The sequence below is a fragment of the Carassius gibelio genome, chromosome B25 (assembly GCF_023724105.1).
Source record: "Carassius gibelio isolate Cgi1373 ecotype wild population from Czech Republic chromosome B25, carGib1.2-hapl.c, whole genome shotgun sequence".
NCBI classification, from domain to species: Eukaryota; Metazoa; Chordata; class Actinopteri; order Cypriniformes; family Cyprinidae; genus Carassius; species Carassius gibelio.
Window position 1 is genome coordinate 24,729,292 of NC_068420.1, and position 15,940 is coordinate 24,745,231.

At 31.3% G+C, this 15,940-nt stretch overlaps 1 long non-coding RNA gene across 1 annotated transcript; it reads left to right on the forward strand.

The window, feature by feature from the left end:
* The first annotated feature begins 2,542 nt into the window (after positions 1-2,542).
* On the forward strand, positions 2,543-11,465 carry LOC128013862 (uncharacterized). The gene is made up of 3 exons (XR_008183437.1): positions 2,543-5,333; positions 5,425-5,487; positions 5,615-11,465. It is a non-coding gene; the product is annotated as an uncharacterized LOC128013862 (long non-coding RNA).
* Positions 11,466-15,940: the final 4,475 nt, after the last annotated feature.

Sequence of the window (15,940 nt, forward strand, 5' to 3'; positions counted from 1 at the left end):
GATAAAAAAGAAAAAACATCAGCTCTTACCTCTGCAATCGCTGCAAGTAATAAGAATTTTCAAAGACTTTAGTTTTAACATACAGTTGTTAATATTCTGACCAATACACTGTAGTTTCAGTAACCACACCTCCACTGCATTACCTCACTAAATACATTCATGCCCCAAACCCTGCCCATTGACTCGCACAGCAAATCAAATAAAGAAGTTCAAAAAATATTTACATTGGGAAACACCCTTAATTATTTAGCATACTCTCCTCCAGAAACTACATTTCTCAAACCAACAAAAATATATTACATAATAATGTAATATTCTATTAAAACATTACATTACACAAATTAAAAATTACTGTAACTAATCTAAATAAGTACATACATAAAAACACATACATTAAACACCTATTCAATATTTCTTCCAACACAAAACTTCATTCACTGTTGAAACAACATTGAAACCTTCAATAAAAATCATTATAGAAAACATCAACCTCTACTAACACCAGTACAATTAAATGCAATGCAGCCATATCACCACCCCTATATTTTTTTACACACACACACACAGATCACCTCTCCTTACGGAGACGGAATGTCTGCCAACCCAATCAACATTCTTTTGTTTACTTCTGTCTGTGTCAGACCAGTGATTTCACACCATTCTTTAATATATCACACAGATCACCTCTCCTTACAGAGACGGAATGTCTGCCAACCCAATCAACATTCTTTTGTTTACTTCTGTCTGTGTCAGACCAATTGTGTCACATGATTTCACACTATCCTTTTGATATATCACTTTGTCATTTTCCTTTTTTCTCCATTTTATCTTATAACTTTAAAACAACTTATATGCATAGAATATCATTTTCTCAAAATCCTTATTTAAAAACATTTATTTATTTATATCTTACAATATATTAACATAAAAAGATACACATACCTCATACAAATCAATTACATATACCATACTGCAATTACTGCATTATAATATTACATTTCAATTTACCATATAAGTTGTCCTTATACACTAACCATTATATTAAACATATATATATATATATATATATATATATATATATATATATATATATATATATATATATATATATATATATATATATATATATACACCATTTATTTAAAAAAAAAAAAAAAACATAACAAATCCATAACATAAATAACCTTGATAAACATCAACACAATACTTTAATTCTGAGAACAAGGTTAAACATAAATTGTATTCCTTATCTTTACACTTGTTTAAAAGACTTTATAAATAAACAGTTCATTTTCCAATAATAATAATAATAAAAACACATAACTTTAAAAAACACTGAAAAAACAAATGTTTTATACTAGTTATATTTTTATTGTTCACTAGCATTTTTACCTTATAAAATGAGTTTTGGAAATGAAAAACATTTGAAAGATAACACACTTCCTGCTGCCAGTTGAAAACACTATAACTTTAACTCCTAGTCAATACTATACAATCAACACCATACAATAAACATACTACAAAATTTTATAAAAATAAGACAATGTAAATGAATGTTAAACAAAATTTCCTGTTTCTCATTTGTCATCATAACTTTATCACCTCACAGCTACTTTGCAATCTGTTAAATTTATAATCAAATATATTTATAGCTCTGTTGCTGTATATATACCCCACTAAATTATGTATTTATGTTCTTTGTATAAAACCAGACCACTGCTATTTGGTTAGTAAAAACTGCCTTTAACAAATAGTGCCAAAAACATTCAACAATACTATACTTATTAAATATACTTAATACTTACTATTAATAAATGTATATCACATACAACCTATTACACTTTTTTTATCAAATCAGATAAAATATTATGTTTTCTGCCCTTTCTACAATGACCCCCCCCCCCCCCACACACACACACACCATTTCTACACTTATACATCATTACATACATTAACATAGACTACATACTATTAGTATCAAAAACCACAAAACACATATACATCTCAAAACTAATATTTATTTGTCTGTTGTTTACTTTACACACTGCTATTTACATTCCAACAACTTCTGCATTAAACAACAAACTATAGACACATAATTGCATTAGTGCTGATGTCCCCTTTATTCATCTACATTCTCTTCTTCCACAATATCCAAGCGATCAATTTCACTCCCATCTTCTCTGCCATCTTCCAACATATCTGTGGATTAAAACAAAATGTTACAAACTTAAATACATATTACAAACAACATATACTTTGCATCATTACACATTGCCACATTTAACCTCAAATAGAATGCATAGAATCAAGAAAACATTTTTTTTTAAAGCTATGTACACACCATCTCCTTGAAAATCCAGGGAAGCCCTTGCCACTTCCAGCTCCTTTTCTGTATTCTTCAATCTGCAGACTGTTTTTGCCAACTCCTTACGCAGATATTTTCTTTCTGCATCCATTGCAGATACTTTCCTCATGACCTTCACTCCTAGCTCTGTCAAATCCTTTTGCAAATCCCTTTTGCATACTGTCTCATCCAACCCCGCATACTACACAAAATACATAAAACAATAAATACACTACCACTGCACATCACATAACATTTACAAACACACCTAATACTTACTGCTAATAAACAGAACTTCTCTCTGATACTCAAAAATTCTTCTCCCTCCAAGCGTGGTATTTTAGTAGGGCTACTGAAAGCCATTATACCTTACAAAAACACCACAAAATAGAGTCAGTTAAAAATGCCTCACTACAAAATATACACAACCACTACACTATGTACTACAACTACACAGAAGACATGCATATAAATTACCTTACAAAGTAGTGTACTACAAAAATAATGCCAAAACACAGCTTAAACCAGACCTATGACAGACAACAATGAGCCAATGACATTCTATATCGTTCAACTTTACATACCTGTAACACACCTCCTCACAAAGACACCCCCTTTTATTTCACAGACATCATACCTTAAAACACATTACTTAAAATATGTTCTAATGTTTAAACACATTATGTATAAGACTATGACTTTAAACTTAAACCATGAAACAATTATTCTCATAAAACTGATAAAATATTTTATCTAAACTTACAATACAACACCTTTAACCTTGTTTCTGCCCTTGACATTTTGCCTTCATCACATAATAATCTTACACCTATTAATTTTTTAAAACTCCTTAAAAGAAAAAAATAATATTACCTTCACACAAAATCTCATTCACAAATGAAAATGACTAGCTTGTTTCTTCTTTTGTTTATTATTCAAATAAAATTATACATAACACAAATTATAATTTTTGATTGTTTCCCTCTCCAAACATGATACATACCAATGTTAACAATGTTTCCAGAATGTATTAATACACTTTGCACTTAACATTTAATAAGCCTTAATAAATGCTATATATTCTTCATGCTAATTAATATAAATAAAAACAACTAAATGAAATATAACAATAACAATCTTGACAGTTTCAATGCTTCCACTAGCAAGAATTTTATTTTATTTCTACAAAATCATAAAAAATTGCCTTACAAATTGTCATTTATTTAAGTGTAAATGCAATAATCTAAAGTATAACAACTAGAACATGTTTAATTAAAACTATTTATATGTTATATGTCAATATGTTTGCTGCTCTAAAATCCTTTTATAACCAAAATACATTTACAATTACAGTTACAATTTTGATTTTTACTATCCAGTACTCTGATTTAACACAACTGTGACTAATACAACAATATCAACTATCACAAACTACACACATAAAAATGCTAATAATTATTTTATTTCTAACTCTAAATACATATACCAATAATGATTATCTCTAAAACCATACAAAGCATGAAAATATTAATACTTCTTTAAAAACATATCAGTTCAACTTTCATGATAACCTTAACATTTCTGAAACACATCCTTATAATACAGTATTTGTATTCTCTGATTCAAATCATTATCCTTTTAAGACCCTACAACCTCATATGAAGACATTATTTTAGTGCTTTTCTCTGAGACTATACATGCCACAATTTTAAGTCTTGATGTAATGTACAGAGCACATTTAGGGCTTTATAGAGAAAAAAAAAATATTGGATGTTTCGCCATGACCACTCCCTCTCATTTGTCTTCAAATATGTCTGAACTTAATGTATTGACTCTCTTAGAGAAATATGATGATATTTTGTAATTATAAATTAAATCTGTCAAATTTTTAAATTGTGTCATAAATCAACATCTCAAAAAAAAAACTTTTATGTTTTCAAATGAAACAAGACATTGATTTCATAAACAATCTCGTATAAAAACATCAACACCAAAAGCATGTTTATTGCGCATTTTGGAAGACAAGACAAATGAATAAGGAAATAATTTATATCAGTTTCCTGTGAACTGTGTGTGTGTGTGTGTGTGTGCGTGTCTGTGTTTGTGTGTGTGTGTGTGTGTTTGTGTGTGTATATAAATAATTAAATTAAATTGTTTATTATTACACTTCTTTATTCATTACATGTTGCCACAAAAAACATGAAAATTTAATTTAATTTATAGATACATTATATATAATAATAAATAACAATATGGCAATTTTTACACATTTTGCCAAAGGAAAAATGGTACAACAAATAAATCTGTTATAAAATAGTTGAGAATCATATTTATACAAAGCTTAGTAAAAACAAAATCTTGAAAAATAAACATCTTTTGTTGATTTTTTTTTTTTTTAAATCCATTGTTTTTGCTTATGCATGTTCATCCATGTATTCTCATTTTCTGAAAGAAATTGAGTCCCCAACTGAGGACAAAGCATAACATATAAATGAAATGTATTTTTTTACTTTGTGTTTTTTACATTATTTATGTTGCTCTTAACAATGTGAAAGCCTTGGAACAAAAAAACTTTTTTTTTTTTTCCTAAAACTTTTTTTTTCTCAAACCTCAAACAGATTACCCTAACAATTTACACTTGCTATACCCCAACTCTCCAAGTCAAGATGTCTCTAGCCACCAATCAACACTCTATTGTTCAGCTAAATGTGTCAGACCTTAGATGAGTCACAAACCAACATCAAAGTTTCATGTATGTCATGCACATGCCTTTTATCTAACTTTTCAGCCAACAGCATCAACTTGTTCACTTAAGACTGCCTGCCCACTCCGCCAACTCCTCCCAAGTCTTTGACTCTAATTCTACCCTTTATAATCCCCACTATATCTATGTGTAAAGTGCTACATTCCTCAACACTGAACTACTGGCTTAAACTTTCCTGCCCATACATCAGTTCCAAACAAATTGCATCAATGGATCTACAAGGTAATACCACATATCAATTCCACATTTAATAACCTCTGTAACATTATATACAGTTTCCAAAAATATTTACATTTTAGATTTGTCTCTACAGGACACACATCCAACACACATCTCACAACCACTATCTCCAAAAGATCCTTTATCATACCCCAAGGTAAGTAACAAATACATGCTTTTAAGTTTAATAGCATGTCATGGAACCAGACTTACTATTTTGAATTCCTTCCTACCTTAATTTCACTCAAATCTATAATTCTATTTATAATCCTTTTCTTTTACAGGATTGCACGTCTGCTTCCTCACAGACTCAATATGTCGAGATATTAAAGACTACATGCCAAAAGCACAATGCTGGGTGCACCCAGGGACAACGCTTCTAAGATCTGCTATGCAACACACCAACCACTTTAAGACAGTACACAGCAATAGCATTGTGATCATTCACATCGGAACAAATGACATTGCAAGTGGAGCACCTGCATCAACAGTCATCCAACGCATGAAAACTCTCATAAAAAGAATATCCCTCACTAATCCTCACATCCTTTACTATGGAATCAGTGCTATCTTACCACATCCGACAGATAACTCTACAACTAAGAACACTGTCAAAGAGTTCAACAGCTTGCTTCGCTACTGGACTGAACAAACAACAAACATAATTTTTCTGAACACAACAAAACCATTCCTAAAAAGTGGAAAAATACTCTATCACCTATACAAGCAAGATGGGCTACATCTCACTACACAAGGAAAACAAAGACTTTTTGCCTACTTCCAGCGTTTCCTCTGGCATTTTTGTCATTTTCAAACTCCCACAAAAAAATGTTTAACTAACTAACATGAAAAAGTTTCACATCTCTCTTGTTAAACTTGTTACTTCTTCCTGAAAAAATATATATTTTTTAAATAATAAATTTTCTATTCACAATACATCTGCATTTTCATAGAGTTTCATTTTGCCTCTTAAGTGATCACAACATTCCTACAACTCTATCAAAAACAAGCATAAACATTCACCACTTCACTATCGTTTTGTTTAAATGTATAATGCTAGTGCATCCAAACTCTGCATACATGCATGCTTCTACAAAAAAAAGGTATAACATAATATAACATAATGCCAATATACTGAAAATGCAAAACTGCAAACATATTTACAAGATATTCAACAGTATTACAAGTACAATTTATTTAAAAACGAAAAGTATCTGTTCAATTCACCATTATCTACACTAACACATTTTTAGTGCACATTATATTAGTTCCAAATCAAAAACTTAACTTAAATGTATGTTACACCATAGAACACTACATCACACTAAAATAAAAATAGTTATTTAAATATTTGTATTTCATTTTGAAAATGTCAAAGTAAAATAGTCTAATTTCCATACAAACAACATCAACACTTTTCTTTTTTTAACAAAACAAAATAAGTTCCAACCAAAAAACTTAGTCTCTTAGGCAAACACAATGTCCCCCAGCTGCATGTGTAACACATATAATTGGTATTCAAACTATATTCATTAAGATGTCAAAGATTTTTATTTATTTATTATTATTTATTTATTTTTAACCACAATACTTATCTTTTATCTTTAAAACATAATTTTGCTTCTATTTACTTTCTACACCATTCTCTTACATTCTCCTGGCTGCTGGTGAACCCTGTTAATTTTCTATCTATCACAAAGTCATTTAATTAATATAATTATTACATTTAAAAACACTAAAAAAAAAAAAAAAAAAATCCCTTAACATTCAAATAATTAACATGCTTCTTTAAAAACTTTGTCATCTACTATGACATTTGTTCCTATGATATGACAGAGTACACTTGTGAACAAACCATCACCTTAAAACATTTCAGCCTAACCTATCATTATCACTTTGGAAGACACATTTGCAAAATTATAAAACATAATAAAATAATAAAATAAAAATAACAATAATAAAAAACATAATTTAGAAGTATCACATGAAAAATTACAAAACATGACACTTTTGTAACAGTCCCAAAAAGTTAAATATTTGAACAATTTTGAGAAAAAAATTGACCATGTAGCCATAATATACTTGACAAAGGACTTTAGTAACACATTCATAAATAGAATCCTTCAACTAATTAATTTTTTTTCTGAAATTGGCCACTTCAAAATCAAGAAATATTTTATATATTGTTCTCTTGTGTGTTTATCTGTGTGTTATGTGTAGGTGTAAGACAAAATCAAACATTAATAAATGATATACAATTACTATTCATGTTAATTAATATAGTTAATGTTAATACCTGAAACCTTATTGAAAGTTTTAACAATCTTTTATGTATAGTAATGCATGTGGTTCTCTTGATGGTTTAAATTAACCCTTTTATTGCTGTATCCCTTAAATCCAAACTACTAACCCTAACTAAAATAAACTATTTAAAGCTCTGTAACAAGCACATGCTCTGGAATTTGATATATTTGTCATAAATGTTTTACCCGATTGCCACCAAACTCGGTCAACATGATCACATTGCCAGGGGATTTTTGATATCTCAAACGGTTTGCTCGTGGCGAGGCGTTGAAATTATGGCGAGAAATGAGAAACAGGAAGTGTCTAATACCATCCACATACATTTCCTGATTTTAATCAAACTTCATCAGATTATTCTTTGTATGATGTCGATCACATATATGTGACTATTAGGAGTCAAAGTTATAGCGCCACCAACTGGCAGCAGGAAGTGTATCATTTTCAAAATGCTTTGTATTCAGCATCTTATTTTTACTCGATTAACTTCAAACTTCATCAGAATAATGTTAAAACACAGCCGATATTAATCTGCTAGGGGGATATTGATATCTAAAAATATTGTTGCCGTGGCAACATGTCAAACTTGAATACTTCTCAGGTGATTTTAAGGCATATAACATACTTAGAACTTCATGAAATTCAGAACACATATCAGTATTTATGATAACTAGACACTGGCAAAAGTTCATAAGAGGGCGTGGAAGAGGCACTCTATAGCGCCACCTTTTGTCAAAAGTGGGGGGGTTAGTTTTAGCTACAGACACCAAACTCGGTACAAAAATAGTTCTTATCAAGACGGACAACTTTCTAATTCACAGTCATCAGCTACGATCAACAGGAAGTCAGCTATTTTGATTTGAATGTGGATTTTTTTTACATTTAGCTGTGAATTAATGCATACTGCTCAGATGAGAGTAACACTATACACACCAAACTTTGTCTACATGTTGCCAAAACATTTTATACAACTTAAATTGCCAAAGGATTTTGGATAGCTTGAACGGTTTTGTCGTGGTGATTTTTTTAAATGACAGTAAAAATGGAATTATTAATTGTCCTGCATTTTTAAATTCCAAACACTTCAAAACCTTTTTTCATACAGAAAAAAAGTCATTCTGAGTAAATATGGATAGTTTCACGACTTTACAACACTGTATGGATAACAGAAAATGTAAAAACTGTCAGACATCTCATCTCACTCTGTCCCTCTGTTTGAGTATTATGTGCTGAGACTTACATTGTCTGAGAGAAAATGCGCCCCTACAGGTTCAATTCCTGAAAGGGAAATTCGACTGAAAGGGAGGAGACTCTCTTTTAGTTTCATTTTTAAATCGGTTAAAATACAAATAAATACTTAGATTTAATTCACACTGACAAGCTAAACCAACATATATGATTATTACTGGGTCAGGGCTCATTAATAATTGATGTGTGGTCAGTGATACGTGAGAAACACGAGAGATGAATCACCGCTCTGAGCATGAGCGTGTGGAATGACGAGCTCAGAAAAAACGAGTTTATTCTTGTTTTATAGCTTTAACAAATAAAATATTAAAGCGATATCACACAATTCACCAATTAGAACACACCAAGAGCTAAATTCAGATGTTTTTGAACTGTTTGTGTGAAAATGAAATATTCGCGGTTGCCTATCTGAAATCACTGCTCCGATCAGCGCGTACAGTGTCACAAGTTCAAAACAAACGAATTTATTCTTGTGTAAGAGCTTTTTAAAATAAATTATTGCCATAAATGCACACAATACATCCATTATAACACAACACGAGCTAAATGCAGGTGTTTGTGACCCGTTTAAGTGTGCAAGACTATTTGAAAGCGCGACTGGCAGAATAACATATATCTCTCGAGCTGCAGGATTCTGCCTTTCGTCGTACGAACGAACACATCAAGGACAAGATTATTTCAAAATACATAACAGCTTGGCGAATATAAACGAAAACAGCCACGTGGACATAAACTGTTGAGAAATAAATCTGAAGTGGATCTACTGGATTTGAATATTAAGTGACCGCATATACCAGCTGCTTCTGTCTTCAATTTTAATCTATATAAAAAATTAAACTCATTCATCTTGGCTGCTTTTTTTAATATGTGTACGTATTTATTTATTATTTTGCTCTAACAAGACTTAATCTATATTTAATTAAATCAATTACATTTTATTTTACATTTGTTTGTCCATTTCTGCATCTAAACGCCTAAAAACCTAAAACATGCTCTATTATACTATTGTTAGCCATTTCTTTATCGTCCAATTTATCTGGTGTACACTTTTATTTTCATAATAAACTTGTCTGTTAGATTATACACAGTTACAGTGGTCTATAATAAATATTAACAGGTTTTATTCAAGCTGTTTAGAATGAATGCAGTAGGCTAATTTTTTTAAATGTAAATCCAAAAAAAAAAAAAAAATAAATAAAAAAAAAAAAAAATAAAAATAAAAAATAAATAAAAAAATAAATAAAAAACATTGGAAAAGAATAACTGTTGTACTTTTTTTATACATTTTGTATAATTTCATAGTTTATGCATTATAGTTATAAAAACAAATAAATTTAGCCACTCACATAGAAATCTTGGGCCTTATCCTTTTCTGACAGTTTTAGGGATTTTTAAAAATCCTAAAAAAACTTATTTGTGCTGCAAATAATAATTTCAAATTAATTTGATACTGACTTCTGACATCCTGTGACATGATATTTATTTGAATTTACATAATCTCATGGATGTAACAGTAAATCTGTTCAGCTCACAGATCAAGACTAAGCTGTAATGCAAGCAGAACTTTCACAAATGCTTGTAGGTCAATAAAATCATTACAAAACACTTACAAATCATTTAAGGGATTTGATAACACTGTAAAATAATGTCTAATTTGTTAACATTAGCAAATGCATTGATAACACTTTATAATAACTGCACTCATTAGTAAATAGTCAGTTCATGCTTTATAAAGCCTTGTCCCAATATTAACAGTCAGTAGTAAGCAGTTTATAAATACAGCTATAAATAGCTTGTTCTTGGTTTATAAGCACATTTATTAAAAAGGAGAGTAAAGGGTCAGTTATCTTCCTATGAAACATAAAACAATAAAAATAAACAAACAACAACACAGATTGGTACAGAACTCAGAAATGTTATTGTGGATTTATGATAAACTCAGCCTGTAAATGAATTCATTCTCCTCCAAGAAGACACAAGTAGTTCACACCAAACTGTTTTAACATGAAGCCATATACTGAAGATGTTAAATTTCGAATGGGTTTAGGATACCTTAAATGGTGTGGCCATAGCGATATATTAAGTGAACATGAAATAATACAATAGTTATTTTACTATATCTTTAAAATTTTTAATTCCAACTCTTCATAATTTTTTATATACGTAGAAATCATCATTTGAAGGAAGCACAGTAAGTTTCATAGCTTTATCATTTTCAAGAGCCAGCATAAAATTAAAACTATCATAACATATAAATCAAGCTTGCAATTCTTAGTACCAATAATGGCCACCAGATGGAGCTATAGGATTACTTTTAAATAATTATTGTAGAAACAAGTATGATTTAAATCATTTATAGAAATCTTTCAAAGAAAAATAATATGTATTTTATGTATTTCCTGATAAAATGACCCTCCCTTAATTAGAATAACAAGCTGAAGTATTGTGAACCGTATATTAAGAATAATTCTTTATAGGCTTTATGGACAGATACGTTTTGAGTGACTCTTGAAGGATCAGCACCACATCATCTTTTACCACTGTTTAAAGAATGTATCTTACAGTACAGGTGCGGATGAATTTTGAATGGCTTGAATGGTTTTGTCGTGATGATTTTTTGAAATAACAGTAAAAAGTAACCAGTAAATGTCTTTTATTTTTTTTAAGTGCAGCTCCTAAACACTTCAAAAAAATGTACACATAGAAGACAAGTCATTCTGAGGAAATATGCATAGTTTCATGACTATACAACACTATATGGATGATAGAAAATTAAAAAACTATCATACATCTGATGTCACTCTGTCTCTCTGTCACTGTGGGTAATGTGTGTGTGTGTGTGTGTGTTAAGTGAATTAGGTGTGAAACTATCAGGGAGCATTTAGTCTCCAGCGCCAACATTTTACAGAACTGCCACTTTCCTGGAGTCTCAGAATTACAATGTGTTAGGTTCTGAGAGATCTAAGATTCCAAAAAATGATTTAATTAAATACCATGAAGTATTGTGAAATACTATATATTAAGACTTTATATATAGGCTTTATGAACAGATTAGAGTGACACGTGAAGGACCAGCACCGCCTCCTCTTGTCTGATGGTAGGGGGAATATATTTTCCAGAATCCGGGATTAAGATTTAGGAGCTCATTTTTATTCCACCTCCTTTCCTGAAAGTCTGTCTTGCAGAATTGACTAAAAATTAATCTTCACATTAATTCCTAATTATTTTGCAATTATTTTTGTCAGTTCTTCTTGACCTGTTTTTTTTTTTTTCTTCTTCTTTTCTGACCTCATGACCCAGTCAGCATTTTTGTACAATGGTCAAGTCTTAACTTATCTATTTCTGTATTCCATTTGTGTTTGATATTTCTCATGGGTATTTCATAATTTTCGACTTTGAGTTAAAACAGTTTGAGTTAAAACTCTTTTTTAGCGCATTTCATCTGTAAGAAAACATGCCTTATAATTCTGCACACATGAATATAAGGAGTTTTTCTCTTCCAGCTTTCCAGGACTATTGTATAGCACTCATAAATGATTAAATAAAAAATAATGGTAGTTATTAAGATTGATATGGTTTGGAATTGGTAAAATGTGCTTGGAAAAAAATCACAATAAAACTATGTTTTAATGTTTAAGTTTGGAATATTAACTGACATGAATGAATGCTATATAAATATTGTTCATGTTAACATAATGTTTATGAATGAAATCTTATTGTAAAGTGTTACTTAATATATATATATATATATATATATATATATATATATATATATATATATATATATATATATATATATATATATATATATTGTTCTGTCAATGTGATTTTAAAGTCTAGATGATTCGGATTAACCCTTTAACTGCCATATCCTTTAAAACCTCACTGCCAGAGGGATATTGTGAATGCATGTGCCCGCTTGGGCACAGTTTACCTGATGCCACCGGGGTGGCGATGGCATTGGTGGCTTGAGCCCGCCATCGCTGCTTGCAGCTATATTTATTATTATTTTTATTTTTTATTAAACCTTCCGGGGGTTTTGGGCGGCCTTAACATGCTCAAAAACTCTTGAAAATTGGCACACACATTGGAATCTGCGGCCATCAGGATGCCACAGAGACTGGGACCCGGGCGTGGCACAGGGGCTCTACAGCGCCCCCTGGAACACAGTCAGAAATCTTGAACCATAGCTCACACACACCAGCATGTATTTATATGAAACTCGGTACACATATAGATCTCATCAAACCAAACAACTTTCGTACTGCATGTCATAGGCTCCGCCCAACAGGAAGTTGGATATTTAGGGTTTAGTATTCATATTTTTCGTCAAAGTTGTGGGGGCTTTTGGGGTCCTTAACATACTCAAAAACTCTTGAAAATTTGCGCACACTTTGGAATCTGTGGCCTTTAGGAGCCTGCAGAGGCTGGGACCCGGGCGTGGCACAGGGGCTCTAAGGCGCCCCCTGGATCACAGTCAGAAATGTTGATGTATAGCTCACACATACTTGCACATATTCATATGAAACTCAGTACACATATAGATCTCATCGTGCCGAACAACTTTCGTATTGCATGTCATAGGCTCCGCCCAACAGGAAGTCAGCTATTTAGAGTTATGTAAAAAGCGCATGCTCTGGAATTTGAAATACTTGTCATAGGTTTTTTTGCCGATTGCCACCAAATTCGGTCAACGTGATCTCAAGACATTGTGGATGAAAAATTGTCAGGGGATTTTTGATATCTCGAACTGTTTGCTCGTGGTGAGGTGTTGAAATTATGGCGAGAAATGAGAAACAGGAAGTGTCTAATACCATCCACATACATTTCCTGATTTTAATCAAACTTCATCAGATTATTCGTTGTATGATGTCGATCGCATATATGTGACTATTAGGAGTCAAAGTTATAGCGCCACCAACTGGCAGCAGGAAGTGTGTCATTTTCAAAATGCTTTGAATTCAGCATCTTATTTTTACTCAATTTGCTTCAAACTTCATCAGAATAATGTTAAAACACAGCCGATATAAATCTGCTGGGGGGATATTGATATCTAAAAATATTGTTGCCGTGGCAACATGTCAAACTGGAAAACTTCTCAGGTGATTTTGAGGCATATAACATGCTTAGAATTTCATCAAACTCAGAACACATATCAGTATTAGTGACAGCTAGACACTGGCAAAAGTTCATAAGAGGGCGTGGAAGAGGCACTCTATAGCGCCACCTTTTGTCAAAAGTGGGGGGGTTAGTTTTAGCTACAGACACTAAACTCAGTACAAAAATTGTTCTTATCAAGACGGACAACTTTCTAATTCATAGTCATCAGCTACGACCAACAGGAAGTCGGCTATTTTGATTTGAATGTGGATTGTTTTTTACATTTAGCTGTGAATTAATGCATACTGCTCAGAGGAGAGTAACACTATACACACCAAACTTGGTCTACATGTTGAAAAAACATTGAGGAACTTAAATTGTGAATGGGTTTTGGATAGCTTGGATGGTTTTGTCCTGGTGATTTTTTTAAATGACAGTAAAGATGGAATTATTAATTTTCCTGCATTTTTAAATTCCAAACACTTCAAAACCTTTTTTCATACAGAAAAAAAAGTTATTCTGAGTAAATATGCATAGTTTCATGACTTTACAACACTGTATGGATAACAGAAAATTAAAAAAACTGTCAGACATCTCATCTCACTCTGTCCCTCTGTTTGAGTGTGTGTGCTTAGACTTCCATTGTCTGAGAGAAATAGCGCCCCTACAGGTGCAGTTACCGGACTAAAAAAGGGAGGAGACTGTCTTTTGGTTTCACTTTTAAATCGGTTAAAATACAAATAAATACTTGGAATTAATTCACACTGACAAGCTAAACCAACATATATGATTATTATCAGTTCAGGGCTCATTAATAATTGATGTGTGGTCAGTGATACGTGAGAAACACGAGAGATGAATCACCGCTCTGAGCAGGAGCGTGTGGAATGACGAGCTCAGAAAAAAACGAGTTTATTCAATTAGAGCACACCAAGAGCTAAATTCAGATGTTTTTGAACTGTTTGTGTGAAAATGAAATATTCGCGGCTGCCTATCTGAAATCACTGCCTCCGATCAGCGCGCACAGTGTCACAAGTTCAAAACTAACGAATTTATTCTTGTTTAAGAGCTTTTTAAAATAAATTATTGCCATAAATGCACACAATATATCCATTATAACACAACACGAGCTAAATGCAGGTGTTTGTGACCCGTTCAAGTGTGCAAGACTATTTGAAAGCGCGACTGGCAGAATAACATATATCTCTCGAGCTGCAGGATTCTGCCTTTCGTCGTAAGAACGAACACATCACGGACAAGATTATTTCAAAATACATAATAGCTTGGCTAATATAAACGAAAACAGCCACGTGAACATAAACTGTTGAGAAATAAATCTGAAGTGGATCTACTGGATTTTAATATTAAGTGACCGCATATACCAGCTGCTTCTGTCTTCAATTTTAATCTATATAAAAAATTAAACTCATTCATCTTGGCTGCTTTTTTAATGTGTGTACGTATTTATTTATTATTTTTGCTCTAACAAGACTTAATCTATATTTAATTAAATCAATTACATTTTATTTTACATTTGATTTGTCCATTTCTGCATCTAAACGCCTAAAAACCTAAAACATGCTCTATTATACTATTGTTAGCAATTTCTTTATCGTCCAAGTTATCTGGTGTTATCTGGTTTTATTTTCATAATAAACTCGTTTGTTAGATTATACACAGTTATAGTGGTCTATAATAAATATTGACAGGTTTTATTCAAGATGTTTAGAATGATCGCCGTAGACTAATTTTTTAAAATGTAAATCCAAAAAAAAAAAAAAAATAAATAAAATAAATAAATAAATAAATAAATTAAAAACATTGGAAAAGAATAACTTGTACTTTTTTATACATTTTGTATAGTTTCATAGTTTATGCATTATAGTTATAAAAACAAACAAATTTAGCCACTCACATAGAAATCTTAGGCCTTATCCTTTTCTGACAGTTTTAGGGATTTT